Source organism: Schistocerca nitens, chromosome 1 (assembly GCF_023898315.1).
Source record: "Schistocerca nitens isolate TAMUIC-IGC-003100 chromosome 1, iqSchNite1.1, whole genome shotgun sequence".
Taxonomy (NCBI): domain Eukaryota; kingdom Metazoa; phylum Arthropoda; class Insecta; order Orthoptera; family Acrididae; genus Schistocerca; species Schistocerca nitens.
This window is the reverse complement of record NC_064614.1, coordinates 416,494,496-416,508,089: the sequence shown is the minus strand read 5'-3', so window position 1 is coordinate 416,508,089 and position 13,594 is coordinate 416,494,496. Positions and strand designations below refer to the sequence as shown.

The 13,594-nt window shown below is 53.0% G+C and overlaps 3 non-coding genes across 3 annotated transcripts; all 3 read right to left on the bottom strand.

The window, feature by feature from the left end:
• Window positions 1–1,290: 1,290 nt before the first annotated feature.
• LOC126203744 (U1 spliceosomal RNA) lies at window positions 1,291–1,452 on the bottom strand. Its single transcript, XR_007540364.1, has one exon. It is a non-coding gene; the product is annotated as a U1 spliceosomal RNA (small nuclear RNA).
• A 2,101-nt stretch (window positions 1,453–3,553) lies between these two features.
• Window positions 3,554–3,715, bottom strand: LOC126203736 (U1 spliceosomal RNA). Its single transcript, XR_007540363.1, has one exon. It is a non-coding gene; the product is annotated as a U1 spliceosomal RNA (small nuclear RNA).
• A 2,101-nt stretch (window positions 3,716–5,816) lies between these two features.
• LOC126203728 (U1 spliceosomal RNA) lies at window positions 5,817–5,978 on the bottom strand. The gene has a single exon (XR_007540359.1). It is a non-coding gene; the product is annotated as a U1 spliceosomal RNA (small nuclear RNA).
• Between the last annotated feature and the right edge of the window lie 7,616 nt (window positions 5,979–13,594).

Here is a 13,594-nt window from a genome sequence, read left to right as displayed (position 1 = left end):
ATTATTTAAGCTAGATGGAAAAGTTTAGGGGAAGTAAATTAATTCGTTTAGGCTGCACCACTACTAGGTAGCACTGTGAAAACAAAGCCATTGCCATCTAATGGCAACAACACTGCTTGCTGCAGATTAATTTTGCGGCATTTCATAAATGATTAATATCTTATGACTATGGTGACGCTATGAGTAGTTTTAGATGTGCAAACATTTGAAAACGGCTGCAGGCATTACATTCACCCCTCTCTGTCTCTTTGCTTGGACCTGGAGTAAGTAAGTAAGTAAGTAAGAATAAATTAAATTGCTTGTTTTTGAAGTAGTAACAGTTCTGAAGTGTAATGAAATGGTATTAAACAATGAAGTGTATTTTTTTTTTTTTTTAATCCTACCTATCTCTGCAATTAGTGTACGCGAGTATTTCATAGTAATTGTCGCAATCGAAACCGAGCTTAATAATTTCATGCGGCCGTTTTCGGTCCTCCTCGTGCTTTAATTGTTCCTTTCCAAGCGTTATTTTAGGTTGCCTGCAAAGTTGTCAGGTGAAACACAACCACTGCGACGAAAGGCCATTCCTTAGAGCAGGTAGACGCCAACTGCGGCAGGAAACTGTCGTGGCCAGGAAGATATTCACTGTGTGTGGAAGTTAAGTGAGGATCCGAAGCTGACTTGCCGGCACACGTTGCAGCATTCACTCGCCAACGGCAACGAGGCAAGAAAAGGGTAAAAATACGCCGGTTCTCGTCCGATCACCGAGGTTGGCTAGAATCTATGTTTCTCGTTTGTCGGTGCAGCTCGTCATGTTATTTCCTTCGATTCACATCCCCACAAGCTCCTCAAGTGCCGCAAGTCTCGAGACGCTACGCTAGACGCTCGCTTCCGGCCCCTTCATGTACCTTGCCACAGGCGCCAAAGCGTTCGGCTGGCCGACGGCCCCTGTACGCCCGCTCGCGCCACAGCAGTCACTGTGCTTGCAGGGAATGCCGCGCCGTCGAATAACGTTTGGTGCACAATCCGTTTATGGACAGAGAATGCTAAAAGGGGCCGTTCGACCGTTAATACAGAAATCGCAGCCACGTTAGATCGCCTGAGCCATCTCGCGGCTGCCGCTGTTATTACGAGCACGCGTGCCACGCGGTTAACGAGCAGTGCGCCGGCTGTGGGTTTCGACGCCGTGTCCTAGTGCAATTTGTCGTTTTTAGTAGAGGCATCGTCGGTTATAAGAAGGTGGTAAATTACTCACCGTCAGTGCTTATCATCCGCTACGAGGAGAAGCTTTGATTGCATTAGAGATTAGCAACGGGACAGCGCGAACGCAGTCCCGACTACCAAAAATTATGCGCCCGAGTTACTCGCATTTGGAGTAATCGCGGGGGTCAGCTCGACCGAAGTGCAATGGACAAGCCTCACCCCGGAGGAACCGCCTTCATGATCACGGTATCCTCTACGCCAGGTAAGTATGCTTCTCCTCGGCCACAGGCGAATATTTGTAATGCCTCGCGCTATCGTAGTGGAACGAGAACTCTTGACGTTGTCGCATTCGGCGAAGAGCATGGTGCCGTGAATGTACTTGCTTCCTTATAAACGCGCTGTTGGCCGTCGAGTTAGCAGGCAGACAGGCACAATAACGGCCCTCTGCAGAAAGCGATGCATTTTTCGTGCGGAAGACATCGCGACTCGCGGCGCCGGCCGTTGCTGGGGTTAAGTTACTGCACCCTCCGGGAGATGGCGGGCCATGTCGGGGTTACCGCCTTCGAGCCGCCCTCTCCGCCTGAAAGTCGCCCTCTTTCTTCCGTCCGGTGTCAAAACGGCAAATGAGATTTGCTGAATGACTGTTTCTTCGAGCCACAGTGCAAGCCACAAAATCAATTGTTGCTCTTACCTTTGCTCCCTCCGTGGGAGCCCTTAGTGCCAGGAAATACGGCAGCATTGTCAATCGCCCTTGTCTGTCGCTGAGCAACCGAAGGACCAAGCTCAGACTATCAGATGTTCTAAGAAAGCTGGATGCACTCGTGGGTGTTGTACACGAGGGACAAACATCACATCACATCAGCAGGTTCTTAAGGAAAGACAATAATCAGCAAAAACTGCAGCTTACCCCATTGGACGCTGATGGAACAGAAGACACTTGAAGGTATGGTAACACTTCTTTTTTCTGTTCATCTCGAGCACTATCTGGAAAGCTCGAACAAAATTTGTCTTCACTTTAATTCAGAATGTGGAGATATTTCCTTCACGCATATGAAAGTATATGACAAAAATAATAATGCTTCATTATTTAAGCTAGATGGAAAAGTTTAGGGGAAGTAAATTAATTCGTTTAGGCTGCACCACTACTAGGTAGCACTGTGAAAACAAAGCCATTGCCATCTAATGGCAACAACACTGCTTGCTGCAGATTAATTTTGCGGCATTTCATAAATGATTAATATCTTATGACTATGGTGACGCTATGAGTAGTTTTAGATGTGCAAACATTTGAAAACGGCTGCAGGCATTACATTCACCCCTCTCTGTCTCTTTGCTTGGACCTGGAGTAAGTAAGTAAGTAAGTAAGAATAAATTAAATTGCTTGTTTTTGAAGTAGTAACAGTTCTGAAGTGTAATGAAATGGTATTAAACAATGAAGTGTATTTTTTTTTTTTTTAATCCTACCTATCTCTGCAATTAGTGTACGCGAGTATTTCATAGTAATTGTCGCAATCGAAACCGAGCTTAATAATTTCATGCGGCCGTTTTCGGTCCTCCTCGTGCTTTAATTGTTCCTTTCCAAGCGTTATTTTAGGTTGCCTGCAAAGTTGTCAGGTGAAACACAACCACTGCGACGAAAGGCCATTCCTTAGAGCAGGTAGACGCCAACTGCGGCAGGAAACTGTCGTGGCCAGGAAGATATTCACTGTGTGTGGAAGTTAAGTGAGGATCCGAAGCTGACTTGCCGGCACACGTTGCAGCATTCACTCGCCAACGGCAACGAGGCAAGAAAAGGGTAAAAATACGCCGGTTCTCGTCCGATCACCGAGGTTGGCTAGAATCTATGTTTCTCGTTTTTCGGTGCAGCTCGTCATGTTATTTCCTTCGATTCACATCCCCACAAGCTCCTCAAGTGCCGCAAGTCTCGAGACGCTACGCTAGACGCTCGCTTCCGGCCCCTTCATGTACCTTGCCACAGGCGCCAAAGCGTTCGGCTGGCCGACGGCCCCTGTACGCCCGCTCGCGCCACAGCAGTCACTGTGCTTGCAGGGAATGCCGCGCCGTCGAATAACGTTTGGTGCACAATCCGTTTATGGACAGAGAATGCTAAAAGGGGCCGTTCGACCGTTAATACAGAAATCGCAGCCACGTTAGATCGCCTGAGCCATCTCGCGGCTGCCGCTGTTATTACGAGCACGCGTGCCACGCGGTTAACGAGCAGTGCGCCGGCTGTGGGTTTCGACGCCGTGTCCTAGTGCAATTTGTCGTTTTTAGTAGAGGCATCGTCGGTTATAAGAAGGTGGTAAATTACTCACCGTCAGTGCTTATCATCCGCTACGAGGAGAAGCTTTGATTGCATTAGAGATTAGCAACGGGACAGCGCGAACGCAGTCCCGACTACCAAAAATTATGCGCCCGAGTTACTCGCATTTGGAGTAATCGCGGGGGTCAGCTCGACCGAAGTGCAATGGACAAGCCTCACCCCGGAGGAACCGCCTTCATGATCACGGTATCCTCTACGCCAGGTAAGTATGCTTCTCCTCGGCCACAGGCGAATATTTGTAATGCCTCGCGCTATCGTAGTGGAACGAGAACTCTTGACGTTGTCGCATTCGGCGAAGAGCATGGTGCCGTGAATGTACTTGCTTCCTTATAAACGCGCTGTTGGCCGTCGAGTTAGCAGGCAGACAGGCACAATAACGGCCCTCTGCAGAAAGCGATGCATTTTTCGTGCGGAAGACATCGCGACTCGCGGCGCCGGCCGTTGCTGGGGTTAAGTTACTGCACCCTCCGGGAGATGGCGGGCCATGTCGGGGTTACCGCCTTCGAGCCGCCCTCTCCGCCTGAAAGTCGCCCTCTTTCTTCCGTCCGGTGTCAAAACGGCAAATGAGATTTGCTGAATGACTGTTTCTTCGAGCCACAGTGCAAGCCACAAAATCAATTGTTGCTCTTACCTTTGCTCCCTCCGTGGGAGCCCTTAGTGCCAGGAAATACGGCAGCATTGTCAATCGCCCTTGTCTGTCGCTGAGCAACCGAAGGACCAAGCTCAGACTATCAGATGTTCTAAGAAAGCTGGATGCACTCGTGGGTGTTGTACACGAGGGACAAACATCACATCACATCAGCAGGTTCTTAAGGAAAGACAATAATCAGCAAAAACTGCAGCTTACCCCATTGGACGCTGATGGAACAGAAGACACTTGAAGGTATGGTAACACTTCTTTTTTCTGTTCATCTCGAGCACTATCTGGAAAGCTCGAACAAAATTTGTCTTCACTTTAATTCAGAATGTGGAGATATTTCCTTCACGCATATGAAAGTATATGACAAAAATAATAATGCTTCATTATTTAAGCTAGATGGAAAAGTTTATGGGAAGTAAATTAATTCGTTTAGGCTGCACCACTACTAGGTAGCACTGTGAAAACAAAGCCATTGCCATCTAATGGCAACAACACTGCTTGCTGCAGATTAATTTTGCGGCATTTCATAAATGATTAATATCTTATGACTATGGTGACGCTATGAGTAGTTTTAGATGTGCAAACATTTGAAAACGGCTGCAGGCATTACATTCACCCCTCTCTGTCTCTTTGCTTGGACCTGGAGTAAGTAAGTAAGTAAGTAAGAATAAATTAAATTGCTTGTTTTTGAAGTAGTAACAGTTCTGAAGTGTAATGAAATGGTATTAAACAATGAAGTGTATTTTTTTTTTTTTTAATCCTACCTATCTCTGCAATTAGTGTACGCGAGTATTTCATAGTAATTGTCGCAATCGAAACCGAGCTTAATAATTTCATGCGGCCGTTTTCGGTCCTCCTCGTGCTTTAATTGTTCCTTTCCAAGCGTTATTTTAGGTTGCCTGCAAAGTTGTCAGGTGAAACACAACCACTGCGACGAAAGGCCATTCCTTAGAGCAGGTAGACGCCAACTGCGGCAGGAAACTGTCGTGGCCAGGAAGATATTCACTGTGTGTGGAAGTTAAGTGAGGATCCGAAGCTGACTTGCCGGCACACGTTGCAGCATTCACTCGCCAACGGCAACGAGGCAAGAAAAGGGTAAAAATACGCCGGTTCTCGTCCGATCACCGAGGTTGGCTAGAATCTATGTTTCTCGTTTTTCGGTGCAGCTCGTCATGTTATTTCCTTCGATTCACATCCCCACAAGCTCCTCAAGTGCCGCAAGTCTCGAGACGCTACGCTAGACGCTCGCTTCCGGCCCCTTCATGTACCTTGCCACAGGCGCCAAAGCGTTCGGCTGGCCGACGGCCCCTGTACGCCCGCTCGCGCCACAGCAGTCACTGTGCTTGCAGGGAATGCCGCGCCGTCGAATAACGTTTGGTGCACAATCCGTTTATGGACAGAGAATGCTAAAAGGGGCCGTTCGACCGTTAATACAGAAATCGCAGCCACGTTAGATCGCCTGAGCCATCTCGCGGCTGCCGCTGTTATTACGAGCACGCGTGCCACGCGGTTAACGAGCAGTGCGCCGGCTGTGGGTTTCGACGCCGTGTCCTAGTGCAATTTGTCGTTTTTAGTAGAGGCATCGTCGGTTATAAGAAGGTGGTAAATTACTCACCGTCAGTGCTTATCATCCGCTACGAGGAGAAGCTTTGATTGCATTAGAGATTAGCAACGGGACAGCGCGAACGCAGTCCCGACTACCAAAAATTATGCGCCCGAGTTACTCGCATTTGGAGTAATCGCGGGGGTCAGCTCGACCGAAGTGCAATGGACAAGCCTCACCCCGGAGGAACCGCCTTCATGATCACGGTATCCTCTACGCCAGGTAAGTATGCTTCTCCTCGGCCACAGGCGAATATTTGTAATGCCTCGCGCTATCGTAGTGGAACGAGAACTCTTGACGTTGTCGCATTCGGCGAAGAGCATGGTGCCGTGAATGTACTTGCTTCCTTATAAACGCGCTGTTGGCCGTCGAGTTAGCAGGCAGACAGGCACAATAACGGCCCTCTGCAGAAAGCGATGCATTTTTCGTGCGGAAGACATCGCGACTCGCGGCGCCGGCCGTTGCTGGGGTTAAGTTACTGCACCCTCCGGGAGATGGCGGGCCATGTCGGGGTTACCGCCTTCGAGCCGCCCTCTCCGCCTGAAAGTCGCCCTCTTTCTTCCGTCCGGTGTCAAAACGGCAAATGAGATTTGCTGAATGACTGTTTCTTCGAGCCACAGTGCAAGCCACAAAATCAATTGTTGCTCTTACCTTTGCTCCCTCCGTGGGAGCCCTTAGTGCCAGGAAATACGGCAGCATTGTCAATCGCCCTTGTCTGTCGCTGAGCAACCGAAGGACCAAGCTCAGACTATCAGATGTTCTAAGAAAGCTGGATGCACTCGTGGGTGTTGTACACGAGGGACAAACATCACATCACATCAGCAGGTTCTTAAGGAAAGACAATAATCAGCAAAAACTGCAGCTTACCCCATTGGACGCTGATGGAACAGAAGACACTTGAAGGTATGGTAACACTTCTTTTTTCTGTTCATCTCGAGCACTATCTGGAAAGCTCGAACAAAATTTGTCTTCACTTTAATTCAGAATGTGGAGATATTTCCTTCACGCATATGAAAGTATATGACAAAAATAATAATGCTTCATTATTTAAGCTAGATGGAAAAGTTTATGGGAAGTAAATTAATTCGTTTAGGCTGCACCACTACTAGGTAGCACTGTGAAAACAAAGCCATTGCCATCTAATGGCAACAACACTGCTTGCTGCAGATTAATTTTGCGGCATTTCATAAATGATTAATATCTTATGACTATGGTGACGCTATGAGTAGTTTTAGATGTGCAAACATTTGAAAACGGCTGCAGGCATTACATTCACCCCTCTCTGTCTCTTTGCTTGGACCTGGAGTAAGTAAGTAAGTAAGTAAGAATAAATTAAATTGCTTGTTTTTGAAGTAGTCATCTCCGGCGGTACACCGCAAGGTTACCGCCCTTCGATAGTGCCCTTCTAGCGCTTATCGAAGTGTTAGGTGTTCCAGGTGCCAGCCAGCCAGCCAGCCAGCCAGCCAGCCAGCCAGCCAGCCAGCCAGCCAGCCAGCCAGCCCAGAAGAAGCAGCAGCAGCAGCAGCAGCAGCAGCAGCAGCGGTTCCCGGTCCCGGCCTGCAGCAGTGGTCGGGCAGCCAGCCAGCCCTCCGGTGGCAGCAGCAGCAGCAGCAGTCCCGCCAGCAGCAGCTCCGCCAGCAGCAGCAGCAGCAGCAGCAGCCGCCGCCCCGGCCCCGTCCGCGGCAGCAGCGTTCCTGCCTCTCGCCGTCCAGCCAGCAGCAGCAGCAGCAGCAGCAGCAGCCGCCGCCGCCCCGGCCCCGTCCGCGGCAGCAGCGTTCCCGCCGTCCGCCGTCCGCCGTCCGCCAGTGTGTGTCCTGTCCTTTAGTGCTGTGTTTTTTCTTCTTGTCATCATGTCCGCCCCCACCACCACCGTCACTACTACCACCACCGTCATCGTGTATACGTCCCCTTCCGCCGCCTCCACCACTATCACTTGGTGTGCCCAGTCCCACCCCCCTCCTTCCATCCCTCCCCTCCTCTCTATCCCTTCGCCCTCGCTCTTTGTCCCCCCCTCTTCCGCTTCTTCCTCTCGTTCTGATCCCTTCCCCCCACTCCCCCAGCCTGTCACTGCAGCTCCGGCTCGGGTGGTGGCCCGTCGGGCCACTGCCCACGCCCAGCTTTCCCCGTCGCCATCGCCATCTCCGCCGCCACCACCACCACCACCACCACCACCGCCATCTTCGTCGCCGTCACCATCACTGCCACCTTCGCCTGCACCGTCACAGTCATCTCCGGCGCCGACTGTTGCGTCCGTGCCGGGACCTGCCCCTTCCCACCACCTCCCCATCGCTCCCGTCCCTCTTATCACCACCCGCCCATCTGCAGCTGTCAAACGCCCTAGTGGCGCCCCCACTTCCTCTGCTCCTAAAAAGGCTCCACCCCGCCCCCCATCCCCACCACAAAATGCCATGGACGTCTCCCCACCTGGCCCCACTCCCTCCTCCTCCTCCTCCTCCTCCTCCTCCCCACCCGGTCTCTACAAATATCTCCTGTCCCGTCCCGATCCTTCCTTCCTCGAGGCCCGGAATCTCTCCCTCCTCCTCCGCTGCCATTTCCCTGGCGCCCCCATATCTCTCCTTACTCCCAGACGGGACTCTGTTCTTATCTCCTCCCCCAGCCCGACCCTCCATACTGACATCCTCTCCCGCCTCCCCATCACCCGTTTTGGTCCTAACGCCTCCCTCACCCCTGCTCCCTCTCCTTCTCCTACCCGCCAACCCCAACCCCCGCGTCGCCCGCCGACCCTCACCGCCGTGATCACTCGGCTTAGTCCGTCGATCACGGAGGAGGAGGTGTTGGCGGAGCTGAAGGCCCATCCCACCCTGGAGGTGCGGGCAGTCCGCCGCATTTTTAACGCGACCGGCCCCACCCGCCTTATGCGGGTGTTCTCTGAGGACGCCCCCTCCATTGACCGCCTCCTGAAGGAGGGTGCCCTCCTCTTCAATCAGCGGTACAAGGTCGACCCCTCCCGTTCCCCCCCTCAATCCCTGCGCTGCCAGAGATGTCTGCGCTACAATGCACATACAACAGCCGAGTGCCGCGAGGCCCCCACCTGCCCGCATTGTCGACAAGCGCACTTTCTCCGGCAGTGCCCCAACCTCCAATCCCCTCCCTCCTGTAATACCTGCAGCCTCCCCCACCCTACCTACTCCCAAAAGTGTAAAGCCCGGCCCCCTCCCACCACCCCTGAACTCACCGTACCTGTCCGTCCCCTGGACGCCCCCACCCCTCCTGGCAATTCCCTTCGTCCCCCCCCCACTGCTGAGGACATCATCAGGTTCCTCACTATTGTCCTCCAAAACGTCCATCCCTTTCAGCGCCCCCACACCCTCCAACAGATCTCCCTCGCCGCCCGTTCCATATTCCACCTTAAAATGTACGCCACCTATTCCAATAACCAGGCCCATTTCACCTTCTCCCGCCTTGACACCCTCGTCTAAATCCTATCATGGCGCGACAGCATCGTATCCTTTTCAACAATATCCGCTCCCTTCCCGCCAACAAGAACCTCTTCCTGCACACCCTTGCTACCCACCGTGTGGATGCCTTCCTCCTCAATGAAACCTTTCTCCAACCCCACCACTCCATTCACACCTCCCCCTATCTCCTCCACCGATCCGATAATCCCCTCCCAGTGGCGCGTGGCGGCGTTGCCATTGGCCACCACCGCCAGATCCCCGTTCGGCTCCAACCTCTCCTTCCCGACCCCACCGAACACCTGATCCTTAGTCTCTTCTTCCCCGGCCTTACCGTTACCTGTGCCACCATCTATGTCCGCCCTAACGCCCCTCTTCCTTTCGACTTCCTCTCCCACATCGACCGTACCTTCTCCTCCTATGTGATCGCCGCCGACCTCAACATCCATAGTCGCTCCGCTGCCCAGTTACGGCGGTGGCATCGGTTCCTCTCCTCCCTTCAAGGCGACCTCATCCCCATCCCCCAGCACACCCGCCCCGAATCCAATTCCACTCCCGATGTTCTTCTTTCCTCCCCCAACCTCCTTGGTCGCATTACGGTGGATGTCCTGGAGCCTATTGGTAGTGACCATCTCCCTGTCCTCCTCACCGTTTCAGACGGTCGTCGCCCCCGCCCCGACCCTCGTAATGACCCTCCCCCCAAGTACATCCATGACTATTCCCGTGCCGACTGGAATGCCTACCGGGATTCCCTCTCCACTCAGGTCGACAGCCACCCTCTCGCCTACCGCCGTCCCGATGATGTCTCCCATGCCGCCTCCTTTCTCCAGCAGACCTTGTCTGAGGCCGTGGAGGCCCACGTCCCTACTGTTGCCATCCACCCCCACCGTCCTACCTTGCCACCACAGGCCGTCCTCCTCCTCCGTGAATCCCGTCGTCTCTACCGTGCCTTCCTCCGCACGCGTGACCCGGACACCCTACGACGCCACCGGCAACTACAGCGACACATTCGAAATTTGCTCGCGGCTAAGAAACGCCGGGACTGGCGACAGACATGCACCCGTTTAAATGCTACCCTTCCTATAAACTCGTCCAAGTTCTGGACCGCCTTCCGTCGCCTTACCGGAACAAAGCCCTCCCCCTACTATCCTCTTCTCCACGATGACCACCCATTCCCTGACGCCCTTAGTAAGGCCAACCACTTTGCCTCCTACCTGTCCGATGTGTTTTCCATCCCTGATGATCCCCGGTTCGATTACTCCCTCTTCCCCGATATCCGCGATCGAACTGACACCTCTGTCCCTCCCCTCGCTCCTGGTTTCCAGTACTTGGACAACATTCCACACACGGAACTTAATGCCCCCATCACTACACAGGATCTCATTACTACACTCCGCACCAAACGCACCACCGCTCCTGGTCACGATCGTGTCACCTACCGTCACCTTCGTGAAGCTCCTGTCTCTTTCCTCTCCACCCTGGCCAGGCTCTACAATGTAGTCCTGTCCACTGGCTACTACCCCGACCTGTGGAAAACCTCTCGTATCCTCATGTTCCTCAAACCTGGCAAATCGCCGTCCGCCGTCTCCTCCTACCGTCCCATCAGCCTTACCTCGGTCTTCAGCAAGGTCCTGGAATCTATCCTCACCCGCCGCATCCACCAGCATCTCCGCCAGCACCGCCTCCTCCCTGTTACCCAGTGTGGCTTTCGGCCGTCCTTCTCTTCCGACGATCTTCTCCTTCACCTCACTCATCTCCTTTCCGAACAGCTCAATTCCCGTCGCTCCGCAATCTTCCTCTCTCTTGACCTCGAACGCGCATATGACCGCGTATGGCATTCCGGTCTCCTCTTCAAGCTCCAAACCTTCGCCCTTCCCATTAACTACGTTCGTCTGATCGGTTCCTTTCTCTCCCGCCGTCCTTCCCATGTCACCATCCATAACACCGATTCCTACACCTTTTTCCCCTCTGCCGGTGTGCCCCAAGGCTCCGTCCTCTCCCCCCTTCTGTACTTGTTGTACACGGCGGACATGCCGCCGCCGCCACCCCCCGTCCACCTTCTCCAGTTTGCCGATGACACCGCCTTCCTTGCCCTTGCCCCCACCCTGCAACGCTCCCAACACCTTCTCCAATCCCATCTTGACCGGTTCACCGCTTGGTGCAACCAGTGGTTGCTCAAGGTCAATCCTTCCAAAACCCAGGCGATCATTGTAGGCAAAACCACCCCTTCCTTCCGCCTCCTTGATTTCTATCTCACCGTTTATGGCCGTCCCATCGCTCTCACCCCCACCCTTAAGTACCTTGGCGTCACCCTCGACCGTCGTCTCTCCTGGACTCCCCATCTCCAGACAATCCAAGCCAAGGCACGTTCCCGACTCCGTCTCCTCAAGCTCCTTTCTGGCCGTACGTGGGGTCTGGACCCCTCCACCATCCTCCACACCTATAAGTCCCTCATCCGCCCTATCCTCTGTTACGCCCATCCAGCCTGGATCTCCGCCCCCCCTTCCTTTTATAAATCCCTCCAAATCCTTGAACGCCATGCTCTCCGCCTTGCCTATCGCATCCGTCTCCCCTCCCCCACGCGGATCCTGTATGACCTTATCCCCTTCCCCCACCTCCTCCTCTTCCTCGAAAGGATACGAATCCTATACACCTCCCGTAAACTCGATCCTCCTCACCCGCTCGTCTCCCCGATCCTCTCCCACCCCCGCCCGCTGCCGCGCCTGTACTCCCATGTCCCACCCGGTCTCCATCTCTCCACCCTCCTTACCCTCTCCCGAGGTGGCTTCCGCCAGCTCCCTCTCCCTGATGATGTCCTCCTCCCCTCCATCTACCCCTCCTATCAACTTTGATTCCCCCCCCTCCTCCTGTGTCCTATCCTTTAGGCACCCTCCCTCCCTCCTATCCCCTCCCTTCTCTTTCCTTTCCCCCCTCCCTCCTCCCCTCTCCCCCGGGCTTCCCCACCCCCTTCCTCCCTCCCCTTCTCTCCTTTGCCCATGGCATCCCTGCTCTCCCCTCTCGCTCTCCCTCTCCACTTCCTCCTCCTCCTCTTTTGGCAGGTCCCCGGACTCGCACACGCCTAGTGAACATTCGCGCGCCGGAGATCATCGCCTTCTGTGTCTCGTGTGTGTGCCGCCGTTTAGTGTTTTTGGTGTCCGCCGTCCCACTACTACGTTCACTTGTGCCGTCGGATTCGTCAGTGTTGTGTGCGCCGTGCCAATGTGTTATCAGTGTTGTTATCGTCACGTGTGAACGACTCCGTGTTTTTTTTTTGTGTCTATGTGACATCTTTCTTTTGCCCGTCACTTTGTCTCATTGTCTTTCTCCGTTTTTCTACTTTTGTAAACCGCTGTGGCTGAAGAGCGGCGTAGTGTGCCGCTGCCAGCCTACTTGCTTTGTACAAGTATTAAAATAACAATAAAGTTAAAAAAAAAAAAAAAAAAATTTTGAAGTAGTAACAGTTCTGAAGTGTAATGAAATGGTATTAAACAATGAAGTGTATTTTTTTTTTTTTTAATCCTACCTATCTCTGCAATTAGTGTACGCGAGTATTTCATAGTAATTGTCGCAATCGAAACCGAGCTTAATAATTTCATGCGGCCGTTTTCGGTCCTCCTCGTGCTTTAATTGTTCCTTTCCAAGCGTTATTTTAGGTTGCCTGCAAAGTTGTCAGGTGAAACACAACCACTGCGACGAAAGGCCATTCCTTAGAGCAGGTAGACGCCAACTGCGGCAGGAAACTGTCGTGGCCAGGAAGATATTCACTGTGTGTGGAAGTTAAGTGAGGATCCGAAGCTGACTTGCCGGCACACGTTGCAGCATTCACTCGCCAACGGCAACGAGGCAAGAAAAGGGTAAAAATACGCCGGTTCTCGTCCGATCACCGAGGTTGGCTAGAATCTATGTTTCTCGTTTTTCGGTGCAGCTCGTCATGTTATTTCCTTCGATTCACATCCCCACAAGCTCCTCAAGTGCCGCAAGTCTCGAGACGCTACGCTAGACGCTCGCTTCCGGCCCCTTCATGTACCTTGCCACAGGCGCCAAAGCGTTCGGCTGGCCGACGGCCCCTGTACGCCCGCTCGCGCCACAGCAGTCACTGTGCTTGCAGGGAATGCCGCGCCGTCGAATAACGTTTGGTGCACAATCCGTTTATGGACAGAGAATGCTAAAAGGGGCCGTTCGACCGTTAATACAGAAATCGCAGCCACGTTAGATCGCCTGAGCCATCTCGCGGCTGCCGCTGTTATTACGAGCACGCGTGCCACGCGGTTAACGAGCAGTGCGCCGGCTGTGGGTTTCGACGCCGTGTCCTAGTGCAATTTGTCGTTTTTAGTAGAGGCATCGTCGGTTATAAGAAGGTGGTAAATTACTCACCGTCAGTGCTTATCATCCGCTACGAGGAGAAGCTTTGATTGCATTAGAGATTAGCA